Here is a 13,487-nt window from a genome sequence, read left to right as displayed (position 1 = left end):
GCATTTAATTTTGGCTCTTTTTGTAGATTCTATGTCTCTGCTAAAATTTCCCATCATGTCACACCTATACCCATATTTCCCATGAAACCCACATATATGTTTGTTTTTTCAAGTTGCTGTCTGATCATTCTAACATCTTCACTTGTGGGCTTACTACTATTAATTATTTTCTCTTAAATATAGATTATATTTACTTGCCTGTTTGAGTGCTCTACAATTTTTTACAAAAGCTATCTCTTTACTATACTGTCTAGCCACCAAGTTTCAGAATTGTTTCATAGTTCTCTTTGCTCTCTGGATCTGCCTTGAGCTTTCTATACCTCAGAGGTTCTATGATCTGCTCTTCCCTCAGCATTCAGAAAATGGGTGTCTTGTGTTTTGCAATGCTGGTGATGTTTTATTTCTCATATACAGTACTCACTCAGCCTTCTAGGGGAAAAAGCCAGCAATATCTCAAGAGAGGTTTCTTTCAATGCTCCTGCCTGTTGCCTGCTCAGCCTTTGGTTCCTAAGAGCCCAAGGTGCTTTGTATGTATTTCACCCAGACATTATTGGTTTATTAACATTCCATTGTTTTTTTCCTTATCGTAGTCTTTGGAAAGTTCATTATTTTCTTATCCCTCTGTCACTCTACCAGGGATAAGAACAGCTGAGTGTTTCTTTCTCACATAAAGAGCTTTTTTTTTTTTTTTTTTTTTCCCTGAATTTTGTTTGGGTTGGTGTTTTTTGTTGTTCAGGTGATAACTATGGTCTCTGAAAATGTTTTAGGATCAAATAGGAGCAAACGTTCATCTATTTGTTAATACCTTGGGCTCAGATCCACCACCCCATCCTTTTTCTCTTTAGATTTTATTTGAAGTTTAATATAAACAAGTTGAGAATTGTCTTGTTGTAATCATCTTCTTCCAGAGAAGTATAAGGGTTTAGATTTAGAATATCTGAACTAGATCCAATTAAACAGGACTTAAGCACTAAATTCTTGATTTTCTGTACTCTTTCAATCAAGTGGAAGTATTAATTAATGCTGCTTAGTAAAATGATTTTCAACAGACTTTCCAATGGCCTCCAGAGTAGAAGTAAAGATGATCTAGAGTTCATAAAAGTTCTTCATACACTTTAAAATAATATACACCTGCTGATTTTATACCCATTAAGAAATAATCCTTTTTGAGTTGATAATCATTTTAAGATTATATTCTAGTTAATTCCAATTTGTAACAGAATCATACATTAACAGTTACCATCAGTCATCAGTTCTGCTGAATATTGCTGACAACTTCTCAAATTCTTTATCCTCCTTTTTTCTTTGAGAAATATACAGAGTTAAATGCAAGTTAGCTGGTATTTCATATACCTAAAGGAATATCTCTATTAACAACTTTTTACTAATTCATTAGTCATTCAGAACATCACCTACTCCTTGACTAAAATATATATGAAAATATTTAATGTCAACCCGAAGAAACTCCCTCAAAATCTATAAATCTAAATCAAATATTATTTAAGTTACAAAATTTTAGTTAGAAATGAGGTGGACATGAAATGGAAAGGTACAATGGTCTAGGTAAGAAATAAAGTTCATGTTCTTACATGTAAAAAATAATGTTTTATTCCATAGTGTGAATTTCTTTAAAAATTTCATTTTAATATCTACCATAGTTTATGTATAGTCTTAGTTTAATTACCTTCTTTTGCAACTTAGAGAATTTAATATTTGCATGGCAATATTATTTCTTGGTAGAGGCTATATGAATTTACATTACTTTAGAGTGTTTAGCAAGATCTAATAATAGTATTACTGATGCCATCAATTTTCAACTATCTAAATAAATGTTAACAAGGTTAACATGGATAATTGTAATCCATACGTATGTGCACAATTTCTCTAATTTCTGTTTTTTTTTCTGTTTTTTTTTTTTCTTTTTCTTTTTCTTGCTTGTGGCATATAGTAACTCTTAGCCAATGGGAAATGATTGAGCTAAATAACATCTTTCTTTTCCTGAATCTATCTTCAAGTAAAGGTGCAAGCAAGAACTGTGGGAGAGTTAGCCCCTAAAATAGAGGCAAGAAAGTGCATGTGCCAACCAGAATGCCAGTTGGAAAAGGTTATGAGCAAAGACATGTTTAAATTGGAACTGAATCAGGAAATTCCAAAAATGTGTGTAAGAACCCACTATCCAAAAACACAATTTTCTGCGAGATGTCAAGAAAAGAACAAAAGAGAGAGTGTGAAATGCACATAATCTATTTCCAAATGCATGTAGACGCTATTATTCTGTACCAAACACTTGGTTTAATATGAATTCACAATGATAGTACTGGGCCTCAGATCTGGCCTGTGTGACAAAGAAGTTATAATGGTAAATGTTGTGGTAGCTAAGAGAAAAAATTTAAGTACTTATTCTATAACAATAAACAATAATCAAAGTATTCAAGGTGATAATAAATTTTTACTATGGTATATTCAATATTAATTGTGAAAAAATAGTTTAGGAGTGATTGCTAAATAATTTCTCAGTAAGAAGAGGTCTAAGAGAGTCAGAGAAGAAAGTAATTTATCACTGTATTTGTTTATACCATGATTATAGCTTATTAACAAAAGGAGGAACCAAATATGGTGGGGAAAAATAGTCCTCCAAAATATAAAAATAATAAGTAAAAATTATAATAAAACAATGTATCTATCAGAGCTAAATGATAATGGCAAGATAATACAAATGCTCAGAAATCAGATACTTAATGATAACATTTGATATTTTTTATGGTGTAAATAGCAAACTTTCAAAAACTGTTCATTCTGATGCATTATATGTCTAAAATCAATTATAAGCCAGCTTTTCTGAAAGACATACAATCTAAGAGGGAATACATAAATGTCTCTGAGTTGATCTACTTATATTTTTATATGCTGTAGTGCAAAGTAAAATGTTAAGTATGCTTCCACCATGAGGAATGAGACACAATGTTTCAAGGCAAAGATGTTCCTTGCGATGCCCCAGGTTAGTTTGCTCACCTCATCACTCTGCCTGTCTGTCCCCTTCATTAAGCATATCATCCCACCCACTTACAGCCCAAACCCTCTGAGTTTTGAGTTTATTCGCGTTTCTGCTGATGGGTATGGAGTTCCCTGCCCTTATTTTTCTCTTTCTAAACTTGTAAGCCATACAATTAATTTTAAATTATTAATGACTTTGCTGGCTACTATTTCAGTTTCCGAACATCTGGCCAAGAGAAGGGAAAAAATACCCATCCTACGTGAGTAGTTTTACTCTATAAAAGGAAATGGTATTCTTAAATATTTCCTTCTTTTCAAATATCATGGGTTTTCATCATATTTCCAGTTCCCACTAACTGCTTTAAATGTCCCCTTAGGGCTTTCTGTTTTGCCCTCCCTATTCTAAGTCATCTCAGAAATTGCAAATTCTTCAGAAAAGTATTCAATCATGGATCATGCTCTTTTCCTCCAACATCGTCACTGTCTTTCTCAAATCCTCCTTTCTTTCGCACTTGAGCCCATCCCCAACCTAATAAAACAACATTTCTTGTCGTATCTTTTACCACTTTCTCACATCATCAAAATGTTCTACAAATTATTTTGCATCTGTGTTTCCTTTCCCAGGAGTGTTTCCTTCTTCCCTCTCGCCACTGGGAATGTTTTTCTTCTCTTATTTCCTGTTTATTGATATTCCATTTACTTATTCAGCTGAGGACAACTCTCTACAGGCTATCTGCAATGTTATAGGCATTTAAAACACAATGTATCTTCAATTTAATTTATCATTTTGTTAGCACCTAAACCTACATGCCTCTGTCTGTGACTTGTGTAACTTGGTTAAAACAGCATTAGGAAAAAACAAGACAAAACAAAACAAAACAAACCCAAGCCATCTAGAAAAGAAATCTGAAGACATGCTTGGCTCCTACTTGTTCTACAAATCCATTTATTTTTTTTTTAATATCATTTGAATATATCCTTTCAACTATATCGTAGATCAGGTATTCTCGACTATATCTTAGATCAGGTATTTATCAATTTTCACTAAGGTGATTTTTAAAAATTTTTTTTAAAATTTTTTATTTTTTTTAATTTTTTATTTTTTATAAACATATATTTTTATCCCCAGGGGTACAGGTCTGTGAATCGCCAGGTTTACACACTTCACAGCCCCCCAGCAATTCCATCCATTCAACAGCCATTACAGATGCTTTGAAATATACAGTCAGTATATTTCAAACTAAGTTCACAACTTATTGCTTTCTTTTTCAAAATGTGTTTCCCTCTCCATTTGCTCCAGTTTTCATTACTTTCTAGTCAACCTGACTTTTGCTGGTGTTCTGGAACCAGCACTTACCTGGCTTGTGAGACCCAATTGGGCACATTTCTCCCAAATCCATCTTCAGTGACATCATGTTGACAGTTTGAAATTCCCTTTCATGGGAATATTTATACCATGGAAATTGGCAGATCCTACAATTCAGCACACAAGTTTTTGTTCTTATCAGGGAGTCAGTTTACCAGCACCCACCATGATACTTGTTCATCTTTTCTAGTTCATCTCAAATAAGTCCAGTTTTTAAGGATGTTTAACTTACCTCATGTCTACTTTTTTCATTGTGATACATTCATTTATACTCAAGTGGTTTTGCTGGAATAATTTTCTCAAAATTTTTACCCTTCCTTCCCTAGAGTACCCCTACATCACTGTTACTAAAGTCATCTTTCTGTAAGGAAATCTGATTACAAAACTGTTCTATTTAACATTTGCAGGAGCTCCCAGATACTAGAAAATAAAGAATAAATTTGTGAGCACGTTGCAGAAGACTCTTTGTAGGCTCTGTTCTCTTTATCTATCTCCAAAACACTCTTCTCCTGCTAGATGTCAGGTGTCCAAATGCTATGCCTATAAAATTATTTTCAAGTCATTCAGGTTCAACCAATATTCTTATGTCATTTCAAATGCTGCTCATTCTCATTTCAATATCCAATTTGCAAACTCAGATTGCCTTACCTATCCAAAATCCAACTACAAACCTCATTTAGTAAACCATTCTAGATTTTTTTCAGATATGCTCATTCCCTTCTTGTTCTGTAAGTAAGACTTCTAATACTACTAATATAATCCCTTGCAACATCAAAACACACACACACATTCATATTTATTATTCATTTTTCTATTCTTGGGTCCTGACCTAACTTTAGTGACTGTGCCATACAGAACAGACAATATCCACATGAAAAAACCCAGTCTCAAATGGCAAAGCTCTCTTTTCCTCCTGCCTACCTTCAAGTCACAGAACATTTCCTATGCGCCTTCCGTGTACCAAGAACTGTGCATATTGGTTTTAGATCCTTCATAACATGTGTACTTGTAGTCCTGTTAGGTGATTAGAAAGTAATTCCATGTGTGTATGCAAGTAACTTTCTTCTGAGTTATAGCAACAAGTTTGAACTGTAAATGATGTCTCTTTTATTTTGAAGATAATTTCAAGATTGGATAGGGCACATACTGTGCCAATGAATTTAGGAATTATGGCTAACATAGTCATTGTGCCTGCATCTGTCCACCTATCTACTATTTCCATGACCAAGGAGAATTCTAAGCACTATGTATCTATATGCATATTCATTTAGTTCTGATAATCTAATTTATTTACTAGTGTTATAATCCCCTTTCTTCAAATGAACTCACTGGACAAAAAGAAGTTAGGTAGACTTTTTTAAGGTCACACAGAAAATAAATGGAAGACATAGGATATAAACCTGTTTGACTCCACAATCTCTGCTTTTAACTGCTATGTATTGACTTAGTCAGTCATTGATAAAATAACCCAGACATTCAACAGTGAAGGGCAGATAGCTCTTTTTTTAAATTTTTAAATATCCTTAAACTTTTTTTTCCTGTATCATAAATATAAAGCCAGTTTTTGTTTGATTTAGAGAAAGCAGCATGGTGCCTGAATCTACTCTTTAGTATACCTCCTGATAGCAGCATAGGCGATGATCAGGAAAGGCATGCAGGGTTAAGAGGCATACTGCAGATGAAAAATAGTAATTTTTTTTTTCCGACAAAGTATGTGAAATCATGGAGGTCAAACGTAAGAAAATGAGATTTAAATATTGAAAAGTAAAAATTGCTGAACAAGACCAAAAGAGAAAGAAAAGAAAAAAGATACTTTTAATCTATACAAATTATTTTCAATTTATAGAAGTTTAAATACAGTCAATTATTTGGAAAAGAAGCTTTTGTTTTTGTGGGGGGGTTGTGTTTTTGTTTTTGTTTTTTTGTTTTTTGGTTGTTGTTTTTTTTTTTTTTTTTGCTTTGTGAAGTTTCAGTTAAGCTCCTTCATAAATCAGGATTTATTCTGAAGATAGGTATTATTAGCATAATTTAAATGCACTAATCAAACATGTGGATTTTGCTGATTTTATATTTGAAATAAAACATAGCTCAGGCAAAGTATTAATTGATTTATAGCTCGCTCAGTTGACTCTGATTTCATGGAGTGCAAATGTACTTACAGTAAGTGTTATACCCTCCCAAGGGAGAGTCCACAAGGTTGAACAAATCAGCATTGAGCAAAACAGTTACTGGAGAAATATTAACCAATTTCTGCCCAGCTTCTAATGTGTCTGAGGGGAGCTTTTGTTTTGCAGATGATCTTGCTGCTTTTGCTATCATGTAGGATTTTAGCCAGACTTATATAATATTTTTCCATTATGGGGGGGAAAAATAATGAATAAATGGAACTATAAAATACTGAGATATGAGCACAGAACAGGAAGGAAAAGAGGCAGGCAGCCAACCCCATCTATATACCCTATCAGTCTGTTCTTCCCTATGTGCTGTGCCACCAAATTCCTCCACTGACTTTCTCCCTCCCGAATCACTATCCTTCAGGTCGCTGAGCGAAAAGAGAAGGACCCATTTCCTTAGGGGAATCAGTTCTTGTAACAGTTAATCGACCAGCTAAGTGCTGGAGCACCCAAGGTAAGACACCGGTAGATCAGGAAAGGACAGTCTGACTCACAAGAAGCATGGCTTCCCAGAGACATTTGGAAGTTTATTGATTTCGAGAGAATTGAAACCTTGGACGTGCGTGCTGTTTTCTCAGAGGGGTTTATTAGAACACTATGACCCTTCTGGGCTCTGTGTCTCTGCTTTTGGTAACAAGAGAGAGTCATTGTCACAGTTTAAAGATTGTGCCAGGACAACAAATATCACAGAGGAATTTTAAGATTGAAGGCTCAATACTTTGAATTCAGAGTAGCCAGAATCCTAGACTTGGGGTATGCCTTGGGCTAAAATTTGTTTGGTACTTGTGTGTCTTTAGTTTGTTGCTGTTTTCTGTGTGCTTGCATGTAAGTCATGAGTTTGTTTTATTTTAATGATCCTGGGGACAAAATTGCTAGAGTCGTTTGCTAGTTTACTGAGTATGGAGGCAACTCTATCCTTAAATTTAAAACAAACAAACAAACAAACAAATCCCCAATTTACTCCCAGACTCCAAAAGTTTGTTTTTGAAATTATTTTGTTACCAGAAGTAGAGAAGCATGATTGCTATTTTGAGAGCAGCTTAAGAATTTGATGTATATTAAGGCAAAGTAATAGAGATATTTTTTTTTTTTTGCTTTTTTTGCATTTTTGTTGTCTTAATGTTCCTAAGATTACCCCCCCTCCACTTTAGGTTATTATGGTTTTATTATCTGTTACTGTATAAACTCACACATCTGGAAAATGCTAATTTTTTTTCTTTTTTTAGATTTTATTTATTTGAGAGAGAGGGTGAGGGGCAGAGCAAGAAACAGACTTCCCACTAAGCATAAGCCCAACATAGGGCTTGATCCCATGACTCCAGGATCCTGACCTTAGGCAAAGGCAGATGTTTAACAAACTGAGCCACCCAGTAGTCTCTGGAAAACACTATTTAATATCCTATCCTATCTATGGCAAGGAGGGTGAGACTCAGGACTATGACCTAACTAAGCAGAAATATGTCAAGTATTAATATCCCATGTAACACCACAAAGTTAATATTATATGTCATATAAAGAAGCCAGAAAATAAAATAAGAGCTGGAATTTGTTTTGATCTCCTTTCTTTTTGTCACTCATTTGTAATATACGACATCTGGCTGGCTATCTCAGACCCTTGTACTTCTGGTCATTCATTAGAACCCATGACTTGAGGGGCACCTGGGTGGCTCAGTGGGTTAAGCCTCTGCCTTCAGCTCGGGTCGTGATCTCAGGATCCTGGGATCGAGCCCCACATTGGGCTCCCTATTCAGTGGGGAGTCTGCTTCTCCCTCTCTCTCTGCCTGCCTTTCTGCCTACTTGTGATCTCTGTCTCTGTCAAATAAATAAATAAAATCTTTAAAAAAATGATTTGAGATAGAACCTTTTCAGTCAATATTTCAATGTTGAAAATGTAGATTTTTTTTTTTAAGGATAGTGCCTAATGAAAAAGGAAATATATTGTATAGATTTTGTTATTTTTTATCCAATTTAATTTAGAGCTTCAAGTCATTCAGCTGCTAGTTTGAAGAACATTTATAAGATTTCTTTTCTTTTCTGAATGTTCTGAGTGAATCAATCTGTGACTTTAATTCTCCCACTTTGCTTTCTTTTGCAATGGATTTTGAATCTTTGAATCCCCATTTTTATTTTATTATATGTGTGTGTATGTGTGTGTGTATAATAATACATAAATATATAGTAAATACATATAATTTGGTTATATATAATACCAAAATGGGGCCTTAAGTTGAATATATAATATATATTATGTATTTATTATACATATGTATCTTTCTTTATATGTAGTATCTGACAAAATGTACACACACACATCCATTATTCAGCTGCTCAACTCTTTCCACTTCTTTCTTTTTGCTACTTATAGACTGTTGATGACAGGAAGATAGCTTGCTGCTGATTTATCTTAAACATTACTTCATCTTTTGAGGGGAAAAAAAAAATGGCCCTATTAGAAGTATGTGTTTATTTCCATGCTGGTTTCTTGGCAACTCCACTAAGTTTTCAGCAATTGAAAGGCGTGCCTTTCTCTTAGTCTCCTGGGAGCTGGAGAGTGAATTGTTTTTCTAAATACTAATGAACAGATATAAAAATGTCCATTGAGCTAATCAAAAATTAAATTATCCTTTTGGCTTTTTACTTGTTCCTTCATTAATTCTGCTTTACATCTTCATTTTTAATGACTATAAAATATCCTGCTATGTGGTACCAATCATCTTTTATTCAAGGAATCTTCTATTTCTACATATGGAGGAAAGTTTAAATTGTATTCCTTATATAAATATAGTAATAGGTCAGTTTATACAATAATCTTTCCTGATATCCATTAGTTCTTTATGATAATTCTTTATGATAATTTATAATATGTAAAATTGATTTCACCAAAAACAAGGAAATATTTTCTAAGATCATTCTTTGTCACTTAATGCTATAATGCCTTTTTTTTTTTTTTTTTAAAGAACTTATTTATTTGAAAGAAAGAGACACAGTGGAAGAAAGACTATAACCAGGGGGAGTGGGAGAGGGAGAAGCAATCTTCCCACAGAGCAGGGAGCCTGATACAGGGCTCGATTCGAGGAGCCTGGGATCATGACCTGAGCTGAAGGCAGAGGCTTAACAGATGAGGCACCCAGGTGCCCTGGCGTTTTTGTTTATTCGTTTGCTTGTTTATTTTTAAGGACACACTTTTAGTTTTATTACAACTCTCTAGAATTTGTTACATACATTTGTTTTGGTTTATTTTATTTTATTTTATTTTATTTTAATAGACTTTTAGTTTTAGTTTTAGCCACAGCAAAATTGAGGAGAAAATAAGGTTCACCTATATACCTTGCCCTCCACACCCACAGTCTCTCCCAGGATCAGCATCTTGGGATAGAGTTATACATTTGTTACAGTCAATGAACCTACATTCTCACATCATTATCATTCAATGTTCATGCTTTCTCTTGGGGTTCATTGCTTGTGTTGTACATTCTGCAGATTTCGATAAATGTGTCATGATATGTATGCAGTAGTATAGTATCAGACAGAATAGTATCACTGTCCTAAAAATATTCTCTATTCTGCCTATTCAGTCCTCCTCTCCCTAATCCCTGCCAACCACTGATTGTTGAACTTTCTCAATTGTTTTATCTTTTCCAGAAAGTCATATAGCTGGAATCATACAGTATGTCGCCTTTCTAGATTGGTTTTTATCACTTAGTAGTATGCATTCAAATTTCTTCCATGTATTTTCATGACTTAGCTTATTTCTTTTAAATGATGAATAATATTCCATCATCTGGATGTACCACAGCTTATCCCTTCACCTTCTGAAGTACACCTTGGGAATTACAAGTTCTGAAATTATGAATAAAGCTGCTATAAACATTTGTTTTCAGATTTTTGTGTAGACATAACTTTTCAACTTATCTGAGTAAATGGCGAAGAATAAGATTGCTAAATTATATGGTAAGAGTATAGAGTTTTATAAAAAAGTTCCAAACTGTCCTTCAAAGTGGCTCTACCAAGTTGCATTACCATAGGCAATGAATGAGAGTTCTGTTTCTCCACATCCTCACCAACACCTGACATGGTCAGATTATTGGCTTTTGTCATTATAACAGATGTGCAGTGGTCCATTTTCTTTTAAGAAAACTTTTAACACCTGATTTCCTGTTTTATTTTTGAAAACTCAATTGTGTCTCTCTTATGTCAGTGTTCCCATTGTTAATAGTAACAAACTCAGGCTGGTAATTCTCTCTTTTATTCCATTTCCTCTCTCTTTTTTTAATGGCTTCTGAAAATATCTAACTCATACTTATATCTTTATATCTTGGTCCTAATGGAACCTGCATATAGTAGGTTCTCAAAAAGGAAAGAAGATAGTTCTCTAAAATCAGTATAGTTCCTGAAGTATTGCAAGAGGACGCACCAAACATCAACTTAACAATTGACTTAAAATCAACTTTTGAAACTTTATTTTTTTAATTATTTTAATTACTCTCAAGGCCATATGATGTGTCTAGAACTCTAGATTCCTTTCAGAAGCTTTCCTTAAAGAATCATCTTTGCATTCAGTCTACCTTAAAACACTCTTGCTAGTCTTATTTTAATTATTTTTAAATGCAGACAGGAAAAACCCAATACTTATTTCTTCTTTTTTTTCCCCCCCACATTGACTAATAGAATTTAAACTGAGCAACCTGGAGACTAAAGTTAGAGTTTTTCCCACTGTATTGCACATGTATCATTTTTTTTTCCAATTATTTAATCTTAAAGACCAATAAACAACCATACCAAAGCAAGAATATTTTGAAAATAAAAACAATAAAATTTGACATATTTAAAGGAAGAGAAAATAAATGGCAGGGAATGATGTTCTTAACATAATTTGACTTAACATAGTAACATAGTACTTAACATAGTTGGAGTGTGTAACTCATTCTAAAAGTATACCAGGTAGAAAGCAGAAAGTGTAGCGCAAATCTCAGAGATCTGCTACCATAAGAAATTGTGTTATGTGTTATTTACCTTGCAAGTTTAAAAGTAACAGGGCAAATTCTGATTTAGAGTAAGAAATATGTGTTTGCTTATTTGCTTATTGAATCAGACTTTCTTGACCACCCTGCCAAGGATGAGACATTTAAATATTTTAAATAAGAATGTTTCCAGTTTATATTTCATATTTTATGACTTTTTGTTAATGTGAATCTAATGAGTAATTGGTTACATTTTTAACATGCATATTTATAGGCATTCTAGAAATTATAATAATATTTTGGCAAAACTTAATAGCCCAAATTACAATTTGCATAGTCTAGAGGGCTATTTATTAATATATTTGTCAATTTAAAAAATTTCTTTTAGGAGTTAATGTAACTGCAGTTAGAAAGATGTGCTTTATTTTCACAGCCAGCAAGCAAGAGCAATGTTTCTTCCAACTGTTGTTTGTGGTGCCCATGGAATCTATCTTGACAAAGATTCTCTAATCTCAGCTCACAATAGACAATGGGACAGAATGGGATAGTTTATGATAGGATAAATTAAGATGATAGAATAGGATAAGATGGTAAGATTAGGTTAGGATAGGATAGATAAGACAGGTAGAATAGAATAAGAAGGATGGAATAAAACTGAATAATGATACAGTAAGAGGTATCATAGATATTGGAGATTAGTATTATTTTGTGAAACATCTGTATAAGTTGTGTATCCATATCTTATATAGCAGGAGGAAATCCCCTGAAATGGAATCTGGAACAAGTTTAGTATTAGGGAGGTTTGTAAGTGCATGCCCTTGCATGGCATGTAGGAGGTACCCAGTAAGGGAGGAGAAGAGAAGGATAGGAGAGATAAGAACTGCACTAGGCAGATGCAGATGTCCAGGTGCAATGCAACCTCAGTGGAGATCTGAGCTGAGGAGGCCTAATGTTCCTTGAGAACTATAAAAATTGGGGTGAAAAGGGTTGCATCTTTATGCCTTTCCCCCTTCAATCAGTCATTTGATGCAAGCTGCTCAGAGATTTCTGGGCTACGTGGCCCATTTCAGCTGCGATAATTCCCAAATGGAATTACTGATGTTTGAAGGTATCCTGCCTGGGGCAAATCTAGTGAGTCTTTACTCAAGAAAGCTCTTAGTGGGCTATCCCAGCAGCCATCTAATCTTGTAACAACCCTAGAATGCTCACCTTTTGCATTAAAGCATGTAGTGGGTTTAGTAGTGTTCTTCCAGAATTCATGTCTACCCACAACCTCAGAATATGATTGTATTTAGAAATAGGGTCCTTGCAGATGTAATAAAGGTAAGGATTGAAACAAAATCATACTGGCCTGGGGTGGGCCCTTAATCCAATGTTAATGAGCTTCTAAGAAAAGAACACACAAGAGATACCAAGAAGAAGGTCATGTGAAGACAGAGCCAAAGATTTGTATTATGCTGCCACAAACCAGGGAACACCAGCAGACACCAGAAGCTGCAAAAGATAAGGATGTTTTCTTATCAACAGCCTTTGGAAGGAGCATGGCTCTATTAAAAACTTGATCTCAGTCCTCTGGATTGCTGACTTTTGCAAGCTAAATAAATATTTATTGTTTTAAACCACCAAGATTTTTATAATTTGTTACTGAAGCCCTAGGAAACTAATATAACACACTTACACTATTTTTAGATTTCCCTGTCCTATAAAAAGGGCACCAATTATCCCTAACCCCAAGGACAAAAGATTTGTGTAAAATGTTGAATCAGATCATAAGAAGTGAAATGAGTTAGTTTTTCATTTAAATTTATTGGGTTACATAAGTAATTATAATTAATTAACATATTTTAATATTTTTAAAGTATATTTTAGCAAGAAAATACAATCAAGCTGGCAGCTATAAATCAATATGTTGTCTCTTGACCTTAAGGCAAATGAATTAAATTTTTTACAAAGAAGAAAACCATTGAGCACAAATTCTTGGTATAGATAAAA

Source organism: Mustela lutreola, chromosome 1, assembly GCF_030435805.1.
Source record: "Mustela lutreola isolate mMusLut2 chromosome 1, mMusLut2.pri, whole genome shotgun sequence".
Lineage (NCBI taxonomy): Eukaryota > Metazoa > Chordata > Mammalia > Carnivora > Mustelidae > Mustela > Mustela lutreola.
The sequence above is the reverse complement of the archived record's forward strand: the minus strand, read 5'-3'. Positions refer to the sequence as shown.